At 37.2% G+C, this 17,588-nt stretch overlaps 1 protein-coding gene across 2 annotated transcripts in view; it reads left to right on the top strand.

Annotated features, from left to right (window-relative positions):
* GRM7 (glutamate metabotropic receptor 7) overlaps positions 1–17,588 on the top strand; it is a 629,590-nt gene that overhangs the window by 575,850 nt on the left and 36,152 nt on the right. The window lies entirely within an intron of this gene.

Raw genomic sequence — 17,588 nt, 5'->3', positions numbered from 1 at the left:
AATCTACCCTAAAAATTGTTCATATTTCCATTAGCAAGTGTTCACATTTAAAGGAAAGATTATAAAAATAGAAATGTTGTCTCAAAACATGAGGTCATGTAAATTGGTATAAGTCTAGATCTAGACTGTGGTGTTATTAGTTAACTTGATGGAGCTACATAAGTTTAAACCTAATGAGGATATACCCCATTTTCTATAAGCTAAAAATGAACAAGAAGTTAGCAAAATTCATTTACACAGATATCTAAGAACTGACAAGATTATTTCTGAATCACTTTTAGGTACCTCCCATTGGTTGTCTGGGAGAGTAAAAATAATATAGCACTAATAAGTGGCCAGCTTTTTACAGGTGTTCAAATGAACAGTTCAACAAACATTTCTTTAGGGTAAAAGATGCCGATGGAATTATGTCTACTCTGGAATATGGGCCCGTGAACAATTTTTAAAGGTTGATTTTAAAGGGTTAGTGCTTGTGGACTTATTGACTAGGATTTTCTGTGTTTCAGAGGAATTTGGGGACTAAGAGTCCATTTAATAATTTTGTGAAAAACAATACTGTTAATAAACATTGATTTCTGAAATTGTGTGTGTGTTTGTGTAGTGTTTTGACTTTTCTTTGTCATTTTGCCCATATATAAAAAACATTGTGATCGTTATGGTTTTACTCATATTGTGTGATGGAAAATAAATCTATGTAGCTTTTTGGTGAAGCTACAGAGTCATAAAAGTTCCAGTCAGCTGAGCCAGAGTATCTCATAACTTACAACAGCAAGTCTCTAGGAATGGTTAACAGGGTTATTGCCTGAATTACATCTGTATTGTCCAGGAGAAAGATCAGAGATAAAGGGCAGATTCTTAGCTGATATAAATCAGCATAGCAACACTGAAAATAGGCTTGGATTCAGTTTAACTTCTGGCTAAACATTCAGTTTGGTCTTTATTTCATTTGAATCCATTCATGAAATCCTAATTTAAAGCAGAAAGATTTATTCTATGTATATGAAAAGCAGAAAGGCATAGAGATACTAAAAGAGCATAATCAGTAAATCCAAAAATAACTAAAATTGGGGGTTAGGGGAAAACAAGCACCTGGATTAGAGAGGGCATGCAAGATATTATTTTAGGTCAAAGGTTAGGGGTAGCAGGTAACCAAAGCAAAATCAAATTGCCCAAGAAGGAACATTATAAAGGTAGGAGTAAATGACATTGAAGAGGCTGCCAATCTAGAAAGAAATAACTTTCTATATTTAATAGGTAAATTTAAGGAATTTACACACCACTCTCTAAAACAGAATATTCATGGTAATGCTCCTGCATATTGTGAAAACCATAGTTATCCTGATGCATGCTAGGCATTAATTTGTTGATTCTTGTTTATTGCTTTCTAAAGTAGAGTTTTCAAAGCCAAGCAAGGGGTTTGGATGCTTGATTCCCATTAAAAATTAAAGGACATTCAAACCCCTTAGGCTGATTGTAAAATATCAGCCCTACAGTACTATGGAAGTGCTTAGGATGATGATAATGATCTGATCCTGAGATTTTCTCACAAACTGTAGAGCTCGTCTGTGAGTGTTCTCCTACAAGTATTTTCCTAGTTGGGCTGATTGTATGTCTGGATTCTGTAATTTTTTGGTTTGTTTTTCCAGAAAAGAACAGGGACAGTTCTGCCTTCCCTCATGTGCAGTATTAAAAGCAAACATGAGGAGGAAGATCAACACTCATGAACAGCCATTGTTTTGCTTACTCAGCAACCTGTATTTACTGGTGATATTTACTAATCTGTTACCTGACTCTGTCAATTTCTCATGGAAAAACACAAAAGCTCTATATAGTGTCTTGGCAAGGGTAGTTAAAGTTATGCATTACCTGCATGATGTGAAGAAATACTGAGAGACACAAGGTAGGTGAGGTAATATTTTTTACTGGACCAACATCTATTGGTAAAAGAGACAAGAAGAGCTGGAAAAGCTTCAGACATCAAAGGGCTATGTCTAGACAGTGGCACTATTTCGAGATACTGGAATTGTCCCAAAAAACTATTCCATGTTTTTAAATGTACCCGTTATTTTGAAATATATTTCAAAATAATGGGCATGCTCTTCCAGCATCCCTATAATGTTCATTCCACAAGGGTTAAGGGACTTGTTGGAATAGCACTAAATTTCAAAATTTGGCACTGTGTAGGGAGCAACAAATTTCAGAATAAGCTATTTCAAAATTATCTCACTTAAATCTTCAAAATTTGCATATCACAAATTGCATAGCTTATTTTGAGTTAGTGTAGTTGCATGCAAGATGAGCTCTTTGTAACGTGAAGGAGACTGAAGGGAGGAAGCATCTTTATTTCCTGAATTGTAGCCGCTGGGGTCTAGTATCCATTTTTATATTACCCTCCCTTGAGGACTAGGAAGGGTTTCTTTTTAGTATCAGGTGAGATCATTCACAGAAGAAGCATAATTTCTTCCTTCTTCTCAGTCTGAGAGTATCCTTCTGCTTCTTCCTTACTGCAAACTAAGGCTGCATTTTCCTCCCAAACACCTCAGCTCATAGTCAAGAATGGGAAGCAATGAATGCAAATATACTGACATTTTCCCATTGCCAGTTGCTTGCAGGCAACATCTGCTTTGTGCACAACAGTACCTTTCAGAACAAGGACCTCAGATGAACTGAGTTTTATTCCTAATTTCAAACTAAGTAGATTCAGCATTAGGCACATTGTATTTACTTATTCCTATAGTAAACATTTCCATATTTTTCTGATGTGAATAGTTACAAGAATACAAATCCAGGCTATCGTGCATGCCTTGTAAATTTTGGACATGAACGAATATCACAAGGACTTTGTAGTTTCTACAATTTTAATTTAAGCAGCCGTTTCACTCCTTTACAGCAATACAGTCTGCCCTCATTTTTAAATAGGACATTTATTTGCAGCCAGGCTGTACCTGCAGTCCTTCTGCATTTCACATTCCTTCAGCAGAAGGAATTGTGAAAAACACTGCAACTCATTAATACTCCTTTATAATTGGAGTCAGTTTTCCAATGAATTACAACATCTTGCAGAACAGATGCTTAGCAGGTATAAATTAGAATAACTCCATTGTCTTTATGCCAGCTGAGATGCTGGCTGCCTATCTTCAAACACCAATAATCTTTTGGTTCTGCAGCTTTCAGTCTGTAAGAAGTTAAGAACAAAAAGATTTGAGGCTATTACCAAGCAAAAAAATCTTGTGAACTATATACTGCAATGGGAACCTTCCAGAAGAACTCTGTTCTTGATGTTCCTTTTAGAGTCAGTTTTGACATTAGCGTAAGCTTGTTTTGTGTGCTGCTTTAAGCTAAAAGCGGGTCTGCAGTACTAACTGAATTAATCTGAAAATGCCAATCATTGAATATCTCTGCAAAGGCAGCTTTGTTTCTTTAGAATTGCTAAAGAGCTGTGAAAGCAAGCTTTTATACAAAGCATGATGATTAACACCAGTGAGACTATTAAACAATTATAGCAGTATTAGAAGTTACAGCAGCTCAGACTTAATCCAAGGCAAGGTCTCTCATGTTCTGTGACTGGGGGTATAGTATTTTGCTTCAGGCAGATTTTCAGTTGTTTTAAAAGTTTTTTTTCCCCATAAATAACAAATACACACCGAAGTTTCTATGGTGATTAAGTGGAGAAATAATGTATAGCATAGCTGCAACAACATTCTCGTAGAAATTATTCCATACTATGGTCATAGCTTTTTTAGAATACATGTACACAATTATTTAAAATGATTCATAATAAGATGATGCTCTTGTGATGTTTGCTATAAAGTGGAATTAATCCAATGTGTCCTTTCTTGAAGAGGAAATTGCTTATGAGGTGCCTCTTAGATACCATAGTAACAATTATCTTCTTGACTGACTTACTTCTTGGGGGATGTGCTATATGCCCTCAACTTCCAGCCAAGGCACCCAACAGGAAATACAAATGGGGGGTACTCAACACTTAACAAAATCAGGACACAAATAATGTATTAAAGCAATGGATGAGTTTTATAGCTCATTGTGTATCAGACTATTTGGAATAGAATAATGACACCCCAATGTAGCCCAAATTCAAAGCTTATTTTCCCTTGTAACAAGTTAGTTTCATGTTCAGAAATAATGTTTAATTTCTAACCTTTCTTGAACAATCTTCTGTTCAGCATAGACTGATGAGAGAAGAGAATGGGCAGCCAAAATGGAGATATGAAGAGGTTTTGGCAAGCCTTCACTGCATCTATTTGTATTTGATAATTGTTTACTGAAAAAAAAAACCCTTTAATATGGAAGCATGCTAATGATATTAACAAGGTCACATTTTAAAATGTTTAGATTTCAAGTGGAAAATTTAGGTATTAACACGATAAAATCACAAGTCTTCACCATTAATAATTTATTGACAAAATCTTTGAAAATTAATTAAGTGAAATAAATTATTTTTATATGTTATACAAACACTAATGCTTGTGTTTCCACATATATGTTGTTTGCCACATTTTTCAGCTTTATTTTTTTATCAATATCATAATACCAATACAAGTTTCTATGAGACTATAAGTTCTTTGAGCCAGGGATGGTTTACTAAACTGTATTTGTGCAGTGACTAGTACAATGGGGCCCTATTCGCAACTGGTCTCTATGTAGCTCCATAATATGTCACAATAAACATATACAGCAAAAAAAGAGGGATTCATTTTATACCTAAAGCCCAAGTTTATTAATTCAGCTCATTAGAGCTGAGTGAATACATTTCAGTGAATAATTTATTCACCTAGTTAGGAAATAGATTCTGCAACCCTTACTCAATATTTTACTCCATAAATAGTCCCACTGAGATTGACATAGATCATACTGAATTGTGTCTAACTATGAGTGACAGGATCTGTCCTTCTGTATCTTATTCTTATGAAAAATTTCCACATTGTTTACTTTTTTGCAAATGTGTTTGTTATAAGAAAATATTTGCAAACCCATTTGTATGCATAATTCTTAGTTGGTAGTGACTGATGACAATACTTTGGAAATATTAACTGTATGACATTCAACACTAGGGCTTTATCAATTGGCTTTATTTGTACATCAAGATCAGATGACTAGGATCAGGATTCTGTCTGGGGCAAGTACTCATGTTTACAAATTGACAATTTGTTTTCCTTGAATATTCCCTGATAGTTGCTTTAAAAATCTCCATTTCCATGGATATTCCTAAGCTTGATCCCTAGAATATTCTTTGAATGCAAACACAAGGTCATGAAGACAAGGCTGTGAACTTTCTCATTTGAGTAAATATCACTGGTATTTTTTTAACACTGTTGATGACCAAAGACGCAGACTTCCAAAGCATTGAATGCTCTCAGCTCTCACTGTTTCCACTGAAGCTGAAGACATTCAGCATCTATTAGGGTTAGAAACTGGTTAATAATAGGTCGGCTTTAAGTCATGTTTTCAGCTACATTGTATTGCTAAATTTATGCATTTTCCCAATGTTTCTCAATTGACACTTCAATGGCTATTTACAATTGCCACACACGCGGTGTGAGGGCTAAGAAATAAATGGGAAACCTGTCAGGAGTATATTTTCATTGATGATTCTTTCAAACCACACATGCATTACCACATGGTTACATTGTATTAATGGATGTAGAACAGGTGGAAAAAGAAACTGCTATCATAAGAGACCCATTATATGCTTATGGCATAGTTATAACTAGAAATGGTCCTGAGCTATGAGGTTGGGAGTGGAATCCAGACATCATAAAGTCAGAGCTGCTGTTTTGTTATGATGCCACAATGTTAGCCTATCGACATTGTGATCTCCATCACTATGTTTGCTGTACCACATGTAAGAGATCAAAAATGTCTAATTTTCACAATGAACATAGGAAAAATATGTAGGTCAGTGCAAAAGGGCGCAATGCCTTTGTGTGGTGTCTTAGGGTGTTGCATTTTAGTGGTTCACAAAACACAAATAGTCACCTAAAGAACCAAGGGAAAAAAGTAATTTGTTCATTTGAAATCATGAGTCCACCTCATGAAAGTTTGAAAATGAAAAAAAAAATGGTAAGTTTAAAGTTGCTTCCTTTTTTTTCTTCTCCATACACACCAGTGACTCAATAGTGCAAGACTGACACCCAAAGGAGTGGTGTATTTATCTGGTGATAACTGTTGGCAGAGTGCTATTGGAGATGATCCTGGTGACCAGTTACAGAGCCTGCAAATTCAAGACAAAATGAGAGGAGATCATTGGAGAATGCAATTATTAGGGGTCTATTATTAATTAATTAATTGAGGTTTATTAGCAGTAAGCACAGATCATCACCACAGCTACTTGTACCACTTTGCTGGTGGCCCAGCAATGATCTTCAGAGAAAAGTTTTATTCATGTCAGGTGTCAGCTCACAAGTGCCAGTGTGGTATAGATGTTTATTATTCAGCCCTCCCCTTACCCCCACCCCCGCCCTGCCATATCATGGCAGTGATTATGGGAGGTCAGATGAGTCTGACCTCTGTTGTTCTAGACATGTGCTTGCTTTTATGACCCTTCAATGCCTCTGTTCATTCTGAGAGGGGAGTGTCTTATTTTCTGGTGCACTGCTCCTTGCCCCCTCCCATTGGATCAAATATTGGCATGGTGTGTATATTTGATTCTGTTGTGTTGTGGAAAAATATTTCTTGATTTCAAAATATATTAGCCTTGATCCTGCAGCTGCTTTTGCAGAAAAACTTGCCAGCTGTCTACACTGGCTGCTTGAATTTCTGCAAGAACACTGACGATCTCATGTAAGAAATCAGTGCTTCTCGCGGAAATACTATGCTGCTCCTGTTCGGGCAAAAGTCCTTTTGCGCAAAGGGCCAGTGTAGACAGCTCAGATTTGTTTTTCGCAAAAAAGCCCCGATCGTGAAAATAGGTAATAAAGGAGCAATATATGGATGTGTCTAAAGAACAATGTGCTTTTGCGGAAAAGCGTCCGTGCCAATCTAGATGCTCTTTTCCGCAAATGCTTTGAATGGAAAACTATTCCATTCAAAGCATTTGTGGAAAATCATGCCAGTCTAGACGTAGCCATTATGTATGAACATAAGTATCTCTTTGGCTGTGTCCAGACTCAGGGGTTTTTTCGAAAAAAGTAGCCTTTTTTCGAAAAAACCTCACCTGCGTCCAGACTCAAGCCGCATTCTTTCGAAATTAAATCGAAAAAACATGGCTTTTCTTTCGATGGCGGTAAACCTCATTTCACGAGGAAGAACGCCTTCTTTCGAAAGTTCCTCTTTCGAAAGAAGGCGTTCTTCAATGTAAATAGGGCTTCTTCGAAAGAGAGCATCCAGACTCACTGGATGCTTTCTTTCGAAAAAGCAAGCCGCTTTTTCAAAAGTTCAACGTGCAGTCTAGACGCTCTCTTTCGAAAGAGGCTCTTTCGAAAGTATCTTTCGAAAGAGCCTCTTTCGAAAGAGGCTTGCAGTCTAGACATAGCCTTTCTCTCCAGCAAGCAACTTACACAGACAGAATCACCATAGCTCCCTTCTATTTTACTGTTCATATTCTTTCTCTCTCACATATGCTCAATTCTGTGTGCTCAGTCATTAATTTGCTTATGTTACCTGTATTAAATATTTGGAAAGTTCACTAGCGACTCTGCTAACATAATTAAATTAAGCAAAGCCCAGGTGTTTCAGTTACTTTTCCAGGGCAAAACTGCATTGTTCTTTAGACACATCCATATATTGCTCCTTTATTACCTATTATTACGCAGTCCTAAACAGTACGATTCACAAGTCCTGCTGCAGCTTGTTTTCAGAAAGAATAATTGGGAAAACTTTTTTTGTCTCATGTTTCAGTACTACAGAAATAAAGTTAAAAATGGTTCAATAAAACATAAAGATTAGCTAAACTGTACTAATGCAACAGATAATACCATTTATATTGACAATGAATTATATTACATTCCTTGTTTACTATTTTTTTCTCCATAACTTTTTTCTCTGTCCCTTCTTAGGATAAAAAGTGTCAGAGGGTAGCCATGTTAGTCTGTTACAAACAATGAGTAGTCCTGTGGCTTTTGTTAGTCTCTAAGGGTATGTCTAAACTACAGAAAATATTGAAGCTGCTGCTGTCGATCTTCCAGGATCTTGAATTAACGGGCCTAGTGAAGACACGCTAATTCAAACTGAGAAGGGCACTCTGGTCTATGCCAGTATTCCTGCTTCCAAGAGGAGTAAGGGAAGTCAAAGGGTGAGTGTTCTTCCTTTGACTTCCTGCAGTGTGGACAACATCAAAAGTTGAGTTAAGATACTTCGATTTCAGCTACGCATTTAACATAGCTGAAGTTGTCTATCTTAATTCAACCTTATCCCATAGTATAGACATACCCTAAGGTGCCATAGGAATACTCATCCTTTTCTAGGATATTTTAGGAACAATAGTACTCAGTTTTGCAACTATTATATGTCATTCTATGGACCTCACTTTTTTTTTTTTTTTTTTGGTTATCTACAAATGAAAGGAAATCCATCTGTATGATTATATTTCTTGAGCTTTTCATCGAGTACTAGCCAACACATTTGAAGTTCACTTTATATCTCTGACCTGATTCAGAAGCATCTCTTGTTTGCATCTACTGACTGAGAGATATGAATAGGTCTCTATGCATAATTTAGCTAGTGGTGCTTGTACTTTTGTAAACTTTGGATGGAGGCAGGGCTGAAAGTTCGTGTAAGTGCTTGTAACATAATTATTTATGCCATAGTGCAAGTTCTGAGAGCTTTAGCCCATCTCCATGTGATGAGATTGACAATGTCAAGCAGTAGTTAATTTTGTTATATTTGCAGTACAAGAGTTAATAATTTGAAATGTCCTCTTTGGGCCTTGGTCCGCACAAAGTTTGATGCCAATATAAATGTGTTGATTAGAGCTTTGATTATTTTAACAAAATATTTATACTGATCCTATCTCATGTATGGGTTTAGTTAAAAGGCATCATATACGGGTATAACTGATTCCCTTTCCTGTCTGAAAGCTGTAATGGTACCTGTATAAGCACATTTAAAGTGATATGAATGTATCTACTTGTACTCTTTTAACCATATTGGTAGTTTTGTTTGTGAACATAAAGAGGGGGAACAAACACAGTGCAAAATTCAGGCTTTATTCTTTCCTTCGCATACATTGGGTTCTCTCAACATGTACTTCTTCCAAGTTCCTGTATGCAGCCATACTGTTGTGTTCCCTTTTGGGAAGATATTTAACATAACACAGTTAAAGTTGTACAACATCAGTAGGTAAACACGCCTTAAAAGGAAAGCTATAGGTAGAAAATACATTTGGGGCAATATTTTGGAAAAGAAAACCTAATGATGTGTGAATTTCAACAGGTTCTTTGTCTCTTTGATGTGTGTGTGTGTGTGTGTGTGTGTGTGTGAGAGAGAGAGAGAGGGGTTTCTTCTTTTCTGACATTTTTTCCATACCCCATCTGCCAATTGAAACAACCTTTAGAAGTTCAGTTAAAAGGGGAAGAACTTACTCATGAAAAGCTGGAGAGAGAATGTATGTGCTGATCTAAATACTGACTAACAAATTTATTAAGGCATAAGCTTTCATGGGTAAAACCCACTTCATCAGATGAGTTGGAGTGGAGTTTACAGAGATGTGAATATATAAGTACAACAAAAGAAAGAAAGTACTTGGGTAAATGAAAGCTTATGCCCTAATAAATCTTGTAGTCTCTAAGGGTACGTTTATACTGTAGCGTATATCTCGAAATAAGCTATGCAAGTTGAGCTATGCAAATTGTGTAGCTTATTTCAGAATAGCTTATTTCAAAATTTGGGGCTGTCTACACAGCGCTATTTTCTAAATAAATCACTATTCTAGCATCTTTCTTAATCCTTGTGCAATGAGGTTTACAGGAAGCTGGAATAAGAAGCCCATTATTTCAAATGTATTTCAAAATAATGGGCTTGCTGTTAAGATACACAGAACACTATTTCAGAATAATGGACATTATCCCAAAATAGCACCGCTGCATAGACATATCCTAAAGTGCCACAGGACTCCTCGTTATTTTTGCAAATACAGACTAACTCGGCTACCCCTCTGAAGCTTGTGAGTCAATTATTCCTGCTATTGGTGTAATATCATTAATTTCAATTCAAACAAAACTAAATTTTCAATAGGGCTTGGATAGTATTATTACTGACAATGCCTGTGACAACTACAATTAGAACTGACAGCTCCCTCTCTTTTTATCCAACTGCTCCTTCTGTCTTACAGCTCAGTAAAATGTTGAGGCAATAAAACCATTGCTATCTATGTCAACTGGATGTTTGATTAAGCCAGCCTTCCAGGTTTATCATTTAAAAAAACTCACAAAAGTCTGGAGTTTTGTTCCAATAACTTAATTCCTCTTTCCCACATTCAATTTGCATTTTAATTGGATGCATAAAACATGAAGGAAAACAATAACTCAAATATGTGCTATGTCTAGACTGCAGGCTTCTTTTGGAAGAAGCTTTTCCGGAAGAGATCTTCAGAAAAACTTCTTCCAAAAGAGAGAATCCACACAGCAAAAGTGCATCAAAAAATGATCTGCTTTTTTGAAAGATAGTATCCACACTGAATGGATGCTATCTCACATTTCAGCTGTGATTACTATGGACCAGCGCACCCATGTGTTTTCCTCTTTCCTCTTCTTTCAAGAGAACTCCCTCTTTCCCATCCACACACGCCTCTTTTTTCCAAAAGGGCTCTTTCAGAAAAATGCTTCTTCCTCGTAGAATGAGGATTACCAATGTCTGAAAAACCCCTCTGTTCTTTCAATTTTCATTCAGAAGAATGTGATTGCAGTGTAGACGTAATTGAATTTTTTTCAGAAAAACAGCCGTTTTCCCCAAAAAACTCTGTAGTGTAGACATACCCCATGACAACATGCTCTTACTCAGTAGCCAAGTTAAACTCAAACAGCCATCTTTTACTAATCATCCAAGTGTTATGAAGTGTCATTGCAGTAACTCTTCTGAGTACCATAATATTTGTTCTTTCTTACAAGACCTCTAACTTGGAAAGATGGCACCTCACTACTTTATATACTTTTAGAACAGGTACATCAAGTAACCACAGCATGATTAAATTTGCAATGTGTGGTTTAAAGTTCACTTATAACATCTCTTATAAATGAGTCAGGTGCAGCTATTGCACCTGATGGTAGTTGTGGTCCTGGAGGTGGCTGGCATGTCCCTGCAGCACAGTAATAATTTTCACTCTCATTTTTATTTAAGTATTTTACTTGATATTGGATGGGACATGTTTTCAGACTAACCAACCTGAGTCAGAAACACAAATCCCAAGGACTTGTAATGGGACTTGTCCTCCTAACGCTCTTGGAATATGCTGGCAGAGGAAGCAGGGCCAGGCTTGAATAGCCCTGAGACACTGTGCAGGGTCTCACCACCACTCTCTGGCTATGTCTACACTGGCAGCTTCTTGCACAAGAACAGCTGTTCTTGCACAAAAACTTGCTTGCTGTCTGCACTGCATGAGCATTCTTGTGCAAGTAAATTTACAGTCTAGCATTGTAAAACAGAGCTTCTTCCGGAAGAGTTATTCCTCTCCCCATGAGGAATAAGCCCTCTTGCGCAAGAGCTCTTCCACAAGAGGGCAGTGTAGACAGGCAACATGAATTTTTTGCGCAAGAAGCCCCTATGTTTAAAATGGCCATCAGAGCTTTCTTGCGCAAGAGAGCATCCACGCTGCTGTAGATGCTCTTGTGCAAAAACACATCTTGTGCAAAAGGACATGGCAGTGTAGATGCTCTCTTGTGCAAGAAGCCGCCAGTGTAGACATAGCCTCTCACATTTGGCCCAATTCTCCTGTTCCACCCCTACCCATATGTTCATGATGGAGGGGGGTGGCCAAGCCACCCTGAATGTATGGCACTGCATCCATCCTCACCATTTCTGAAGGCTCTCATAATCTCCCCTCCTCAAAAAAAAAAAAAAAAAAAAAGTCAGATGCTAGTGATTTAGGGTGGAGGAGGGGAACAGCACACTGAAATTTTCCCTCAGGCAGCAGATTACCTTGAACATCCTCTGCTCACAATGAATATCATGTGAATGTGGCCCTTCAATGAGACCTGAGTTTTTCCAATGACTATACTGTACACATTTTGTCACCTCACCCCACTTAGTTCCTCAGAATCCCACCATGCTTAATAGGGTTAGTTAACAATGTGATTTTTTTAAATTAATGAAGCAACTTAATTTTTTTCTCTGTGCTGATAATGAGTCAGTAATTATCACCAAGCCTTTAGAATTCACAAACTGAGGAAGGAAGGAAGGAAGGAAGGAAGGAAGGAAGGAAGGAAGGAAGTTAGTTAGTTAGTTAGTTAGTTAGTTAGTTAGTTAGTTAGTTAGTTAGTTAGAGGCCAAATGAGATAATTTAAAAATGAAAAGTCAAATCATAGTGAGGAAAGTAAAAAGGAGCATAAACTTTGGCAATTCAACTGTAAAAATATGAAGATAGGCCAAAAAAGAATTTGAAAGGCAACTAGTTTAAGTAACAGCAAACAATTAAATATACCAACAGCAGGAAACTTGTCATGAGGTCACTGGAAGATCAAGGTTGCTCAAGGAGCACTCAAGGAAGACAAGGCCTTTGCAGAGAAACTAAATAAATTATTTGCATGTGTCTTCACAGCATAGGATATGGGGGAAATCCCCACACCAGAGCCACTTTTTTTAGGTGGCAGATCTGAGGAACTATTCCTTATGGAGGTGTCAATAGAGATGGTTTTGAAACAAACCAATAAAAAGTAATATATCATTAACTGTTCTTAAGGAATGTAACCTTAAATCATGTAACCTGATTTAAGGTTACATTCCTTCAGAATGGTTGATGATATATTGGAGGCTAGCTGATGTAATGCATATACCTAAAAGAGTCTCTAGAGATAGTTACAGACTGTTAAACCTAACTTCAGTACCAGGCAATTGGCTGAAACTATAGTAAAGAACAGAACTGTCACACGCGTATGGTATACTGTACAGTCTAAATTTTCTTTCTTTGAAGTTGCTAGAATAATCCCCAAAGTAGAACTTTTATGACATTAGAATCATTGTCTGTGTGATCCGAAAACTCTTCTTCTTGTTTTCCCACTACACAGACATTAAAACTACTAAATTTTTTGAAGCTTTCAAGGTGTATCTGATTTTTATCATTATTGCTGCTATAGTTATTACAACAAATATTACCAAATACAGTAACATTAGACCAAAATTCAAATGTAGGCCCATAGGACAAGTAAGAAGCATCAGGGACCCACCAATTCAGCAGGATTCCCTAAGATTTCTTAATATTCTGCTAATTCATTGTGTCCAGTGTAGCTCATGTTTAGCCTGAGTTTTGTGTTGTGTTACTGGCTTTTGAACTACAAATAAAGCAAAACTCAAGGAAGAATGTGGGTATGGACACTAGCTTAGGGTCTTTGTATTCTGTTGAGGATTTGTTATGGTCTCCTATTGGATAGAGTCAGAAAGGAGCAGCAGAGAATTCCATGTTAGACAGGAGGAATCCTCAGGAAATGTAGATCTTTTTTATCATACTTGCTGCCCACTCCAGTTCTGTATACAAGGCATGGCAGAGAACATGTCACTAGGCTGACGTCCAGCTGGCACTATCATCCCTATGGTAGCATTGGAGCTGACAGAGGTACATTGCTCCTAAATTTTACCAGAGACTATTTTGGCCTCCAGCTGGCCCAGCATTAGTGAAAAGGGGATTTTAGTGCCTCTGTGTCACTCCCTAATTCCTGCTTTATTTTAGCTCTGCTGAATATCATGCTCCAATAGTTTACTATACTATATACAAGATTTCTGTATGGCTTTTAATAATACATAGAGGAGGTTGCATCCTGCTCAGAAATTAGAATCAGGCTGACTTCTAGCTCATCCTCTTTACTTGTACCATAATTAAACAATTTTCTTTTATTCTTCATTTTCACTACTTAGTTCCAGAGGGGTTTTAGCTCCATTTTGTACATGATAGTTTTTAAGGATTAAACACATTGGGTGATAATTTTATCCCTGTTCCTTTATGCCAGATTAAGGGCCCAAAACTGTGTAAATGAGTCTAGAAGCCCAGTTTTGTCTAGGGGCAGGAAGAGACGAATTTCTCCTGGCACAGACACTGTGGAAGACAAGCCTAAAACAGGCTGCGGAGCTCCCCATTGCAAACCCAGGTGTAGCGAGTGGGGCTGGTAGCAGGAAGCACATTTCAACCCTGTGCAAATTCTGATCTTCACTGTTGCCCATAGGGCAGCCTGGGGAAGCTACTAGAACAGAGAGAGGGCCCCAGAGATTCTAAATAAGTCTGAGGGTAGCAGCAAACTATCGAGCCACTCAAGATTACAGACACCCACATACACCAAGGCTTTAAGTCCTGTATTGCTCCTATCTTACTCTTTGTCCATAAAATGGCTGTAATTTAACTCCATTGGCTTCAGTATAGTTATACCAGTGAGGAATTTTGCCTATTCTCTTTATATATCTCAAGCACAGTGGGCTTTCCTTTTTTTTTTCTTCCAAATTGTAGCTGGTTAATTCTTTATAATGACATTTTTATTATCATGAAAGCAAGTTGTAATTTCTGATTATACATGATAAATCTTCAAGCCTTATTGGTTGAATAAAAATATTCCGCATTGCTATTTTTTGCTCTGAAGAAGTATATCGGTAACATAACTGCTGTTGCATATTCGAGGAAGGAAAGGCGACTGAAATGATCTCCATTATTTTGAGGATGACGAACAGCTGATGTGAATGTAAGTAGTTCAGAATTGTGAAGAAAAATATATAGTTGACAGGCTTAAGTGCAAAACCTATATGAAATTGGTGATTCTTTTCCCTCTTAGCTTCTGTGGTGAATATGAGTAGAGATTTTCTCAAATATAACAGAACAGGACACCTGTAGTAGTAATAGTTCACTCAATACAAATCTCACAAGTATATCTGAAATGAGTGCTCCCTCCACAGTCCCTACCTCCTGGTGGAGAAAAAAGAACACTGAAATTATTTAAACTGGTTCTGAAATGTTTGTCAATCAGACACAAAGCCTAGACGCTTGCGACTGGGATTATGGACAAGTTGGCTGGGTGGGAGGGGGTGAAGTGGCTTTTATTTTACTGTATTCTGCTTTGCCTCACCTGACTGTGATTTGTGTTTACCTGCAGCCTCAAAGCACAACACTTGACATTTTTGTGTTTGTTTGGGAGAGTGGCGAGAGTTTATTCAGAAGTGACTGAATCCTCTCTTCTGCCATGGATTTAGTGTTAAATAAAAATGAAACTTACTTAAAAATCTCATTTTATTTCAGGAGTGCCTAGCTTACAGTAAGCACAATCTTTAGTAGCTGTGGTTTTCCTGTTGAGTACACAGATGATTTTTTCTCGTTGACAGGCAGTTTTGCTTGAAATCTAGTGAAATGCTGCCTTGGTTACACTTAGGTCTTATTGCTTATTTTGCCAAAGAAAAGGTAGTCTAATCTTTCCTGCATGGGGAGTCCTGTGCTTTGTCCTTTCCATAGGGCCCAAGATTTATGCAGGATCCATGAGAGGTTCATTGTTCCTCCTGCCCACTAATCAAAATAATATAAACTATTTAATAAGATGTACTAATCTGAAGAAACTGTGCTTTGTTTTCTTATTTAACTGAATCCATTCTCTATTATTTAGAACTTTTTAAAGTGAATTTAGTACTAAGAGGACATTGCAAAATAATGTTAAATGACACTTTACATTGGTATAACAACGTGCTTCAAACTTAACTTGGACAATCACCTTAAACAGATTAATAAGGTCAGTTTTCAGAACACAATCTATTCTTGACTGTGTCACTGAGGCCTTTAATTATTACTCATGTCGCTGAATATGTCCTACTCTAAGGTACGTCTAGACTACAAGCCTCTTTCGAAAGAGATTGTCTAGACAGTCAAAAGGGGTTTGAAAAACTATTTGCCTTTTCGAAAAAGAGCACCCAGGCAATCTGGATGCTATCTTTCGAAATAGCCATTTGAGTTAACGAACACCTTTATTCGAAAGAGCTTTTTGGCGTTCTTCCTGGTAAAAGTAGGTTTACCAATTTTGAAATAAACTGCCATGTTATTTCGATTTAATTTTGAAAGAACACAATGGCAGTCTAGATGCAGGTGAAGTTTTTTCGGAACAAGGCCACTTTTTTCGAAAATACTCAATAGTCTAGACAACCCAAAGGCTGCTGTAGTTGCTGGAAATACTCATATTGAATTTGGTGGATTTTGGCCAGCTAATCTCATTTTGTGTCAACTCTCAGATATGTTTTTTGTTTTTTTTTTCCATAAATAAATCTAAGGGCACTGAAGAATCAGTGACAATGCTGAATAAATATTTTGACTTTCAATGAAAATTCAAAATTAAAAAAATACTATGCAAGTTTTCAAAAATATATTTACCATTGTGAAAGCTGTTCAATTCCCCTCCCCCCCCCCCGATGTTGATAACATTTTTAAATAAGGAAAAATTGTGGTTTCCTTCTTACATTTTTACTCAAGCACTCTCCCCTTCTGTCTGTAATAGTTGTTACTTGTTTTCTGGAACAATTTTTCTCTCTCTGATCTCTAAGTCTGTGGTTCTGGTCAGCACATGTTTTGGCCCGATGGTATGACTTGATATAGGCTTGCTGAGGTATCACCAGGTGAAAGCACCAAATTTGGTCACTGAAATTTCCATAAGATTGAGGATTCTTCAGTATGTTTATTTCAAAGAAAGAGGCTGCATAAGTTTTTGCATTAGTTTATGACTATTATCCTGAGCCTCGTTGACATAAATAACGCCCATACTGGGTCAGACCAAAGGGCTATCTAACCCAGTATCCTGTCTTTTAACATTGGCTAATGTGATGTACCTCAGAGGGAATGAACAGAACAGGTAATCATCAAGTGATCCACCCCCTGTCACTCATTCCCAGCGTCTGACCAAGAGAGGCTAGGGACACCATTCCTACCCATCCTGGTTAATAAATTTATGGAGGTCCATCAATGGTTATCTAATTCTTTTTTGAACATTGTTAAAGTCCTGGACTTTAAAACATCCTCTGGCAAAGAGTTCCACTGGTTGACTATGTATTATGTGAAGAAATACTTCCTTTTGTTTGTTTTAAATCTGCTGCTGTTAATTTTATTTGATGACCCCTAATTCCTGTGCTATGAGACCAAAGAGATAACTTTTCCTTATTTACTTTTTCCACACCAGTCATAAGTTTATAGACCTTCATCATGTCCCCCATTAGTCATTTTTTCCAAGCTGAGAAGTCCCAGTCTTATTAATCTTTCCTCCTATGCCAGCTATTCCATACCCTTACTCATTTTTGGTGCCCTTTTCTGAACTTATACCAATGCTAAGATATCTTTTTTGAGATAAGGTGAACAAATCTGAATGCATTATTCAAGATGTAGGCATACCATAGCTTTATATACAGGAAATACGATAGGGTATGTCTACACTACCCCCCTAGTTCGAACTGGGGGGGGGGTAATGTAGTCATAC

This window comes from Pelodiscus sinensis, chromosome 11, assembly GCF_052426305.1.
Source record: "Pelodiscus sinensis isolate ZL-2025 chromosome 11, ASM5242630v1, whole genome shotgun sequence".
NCBI classification, from domain to species: Eukaryota; Metazoa; Chordata; order Testudines; family Trionychidae; genus Pelodiscus; species Pelodiscus sinensis.
This window is presented reverse-complemented; position numbering and strand designations above follow the sequence as displayed.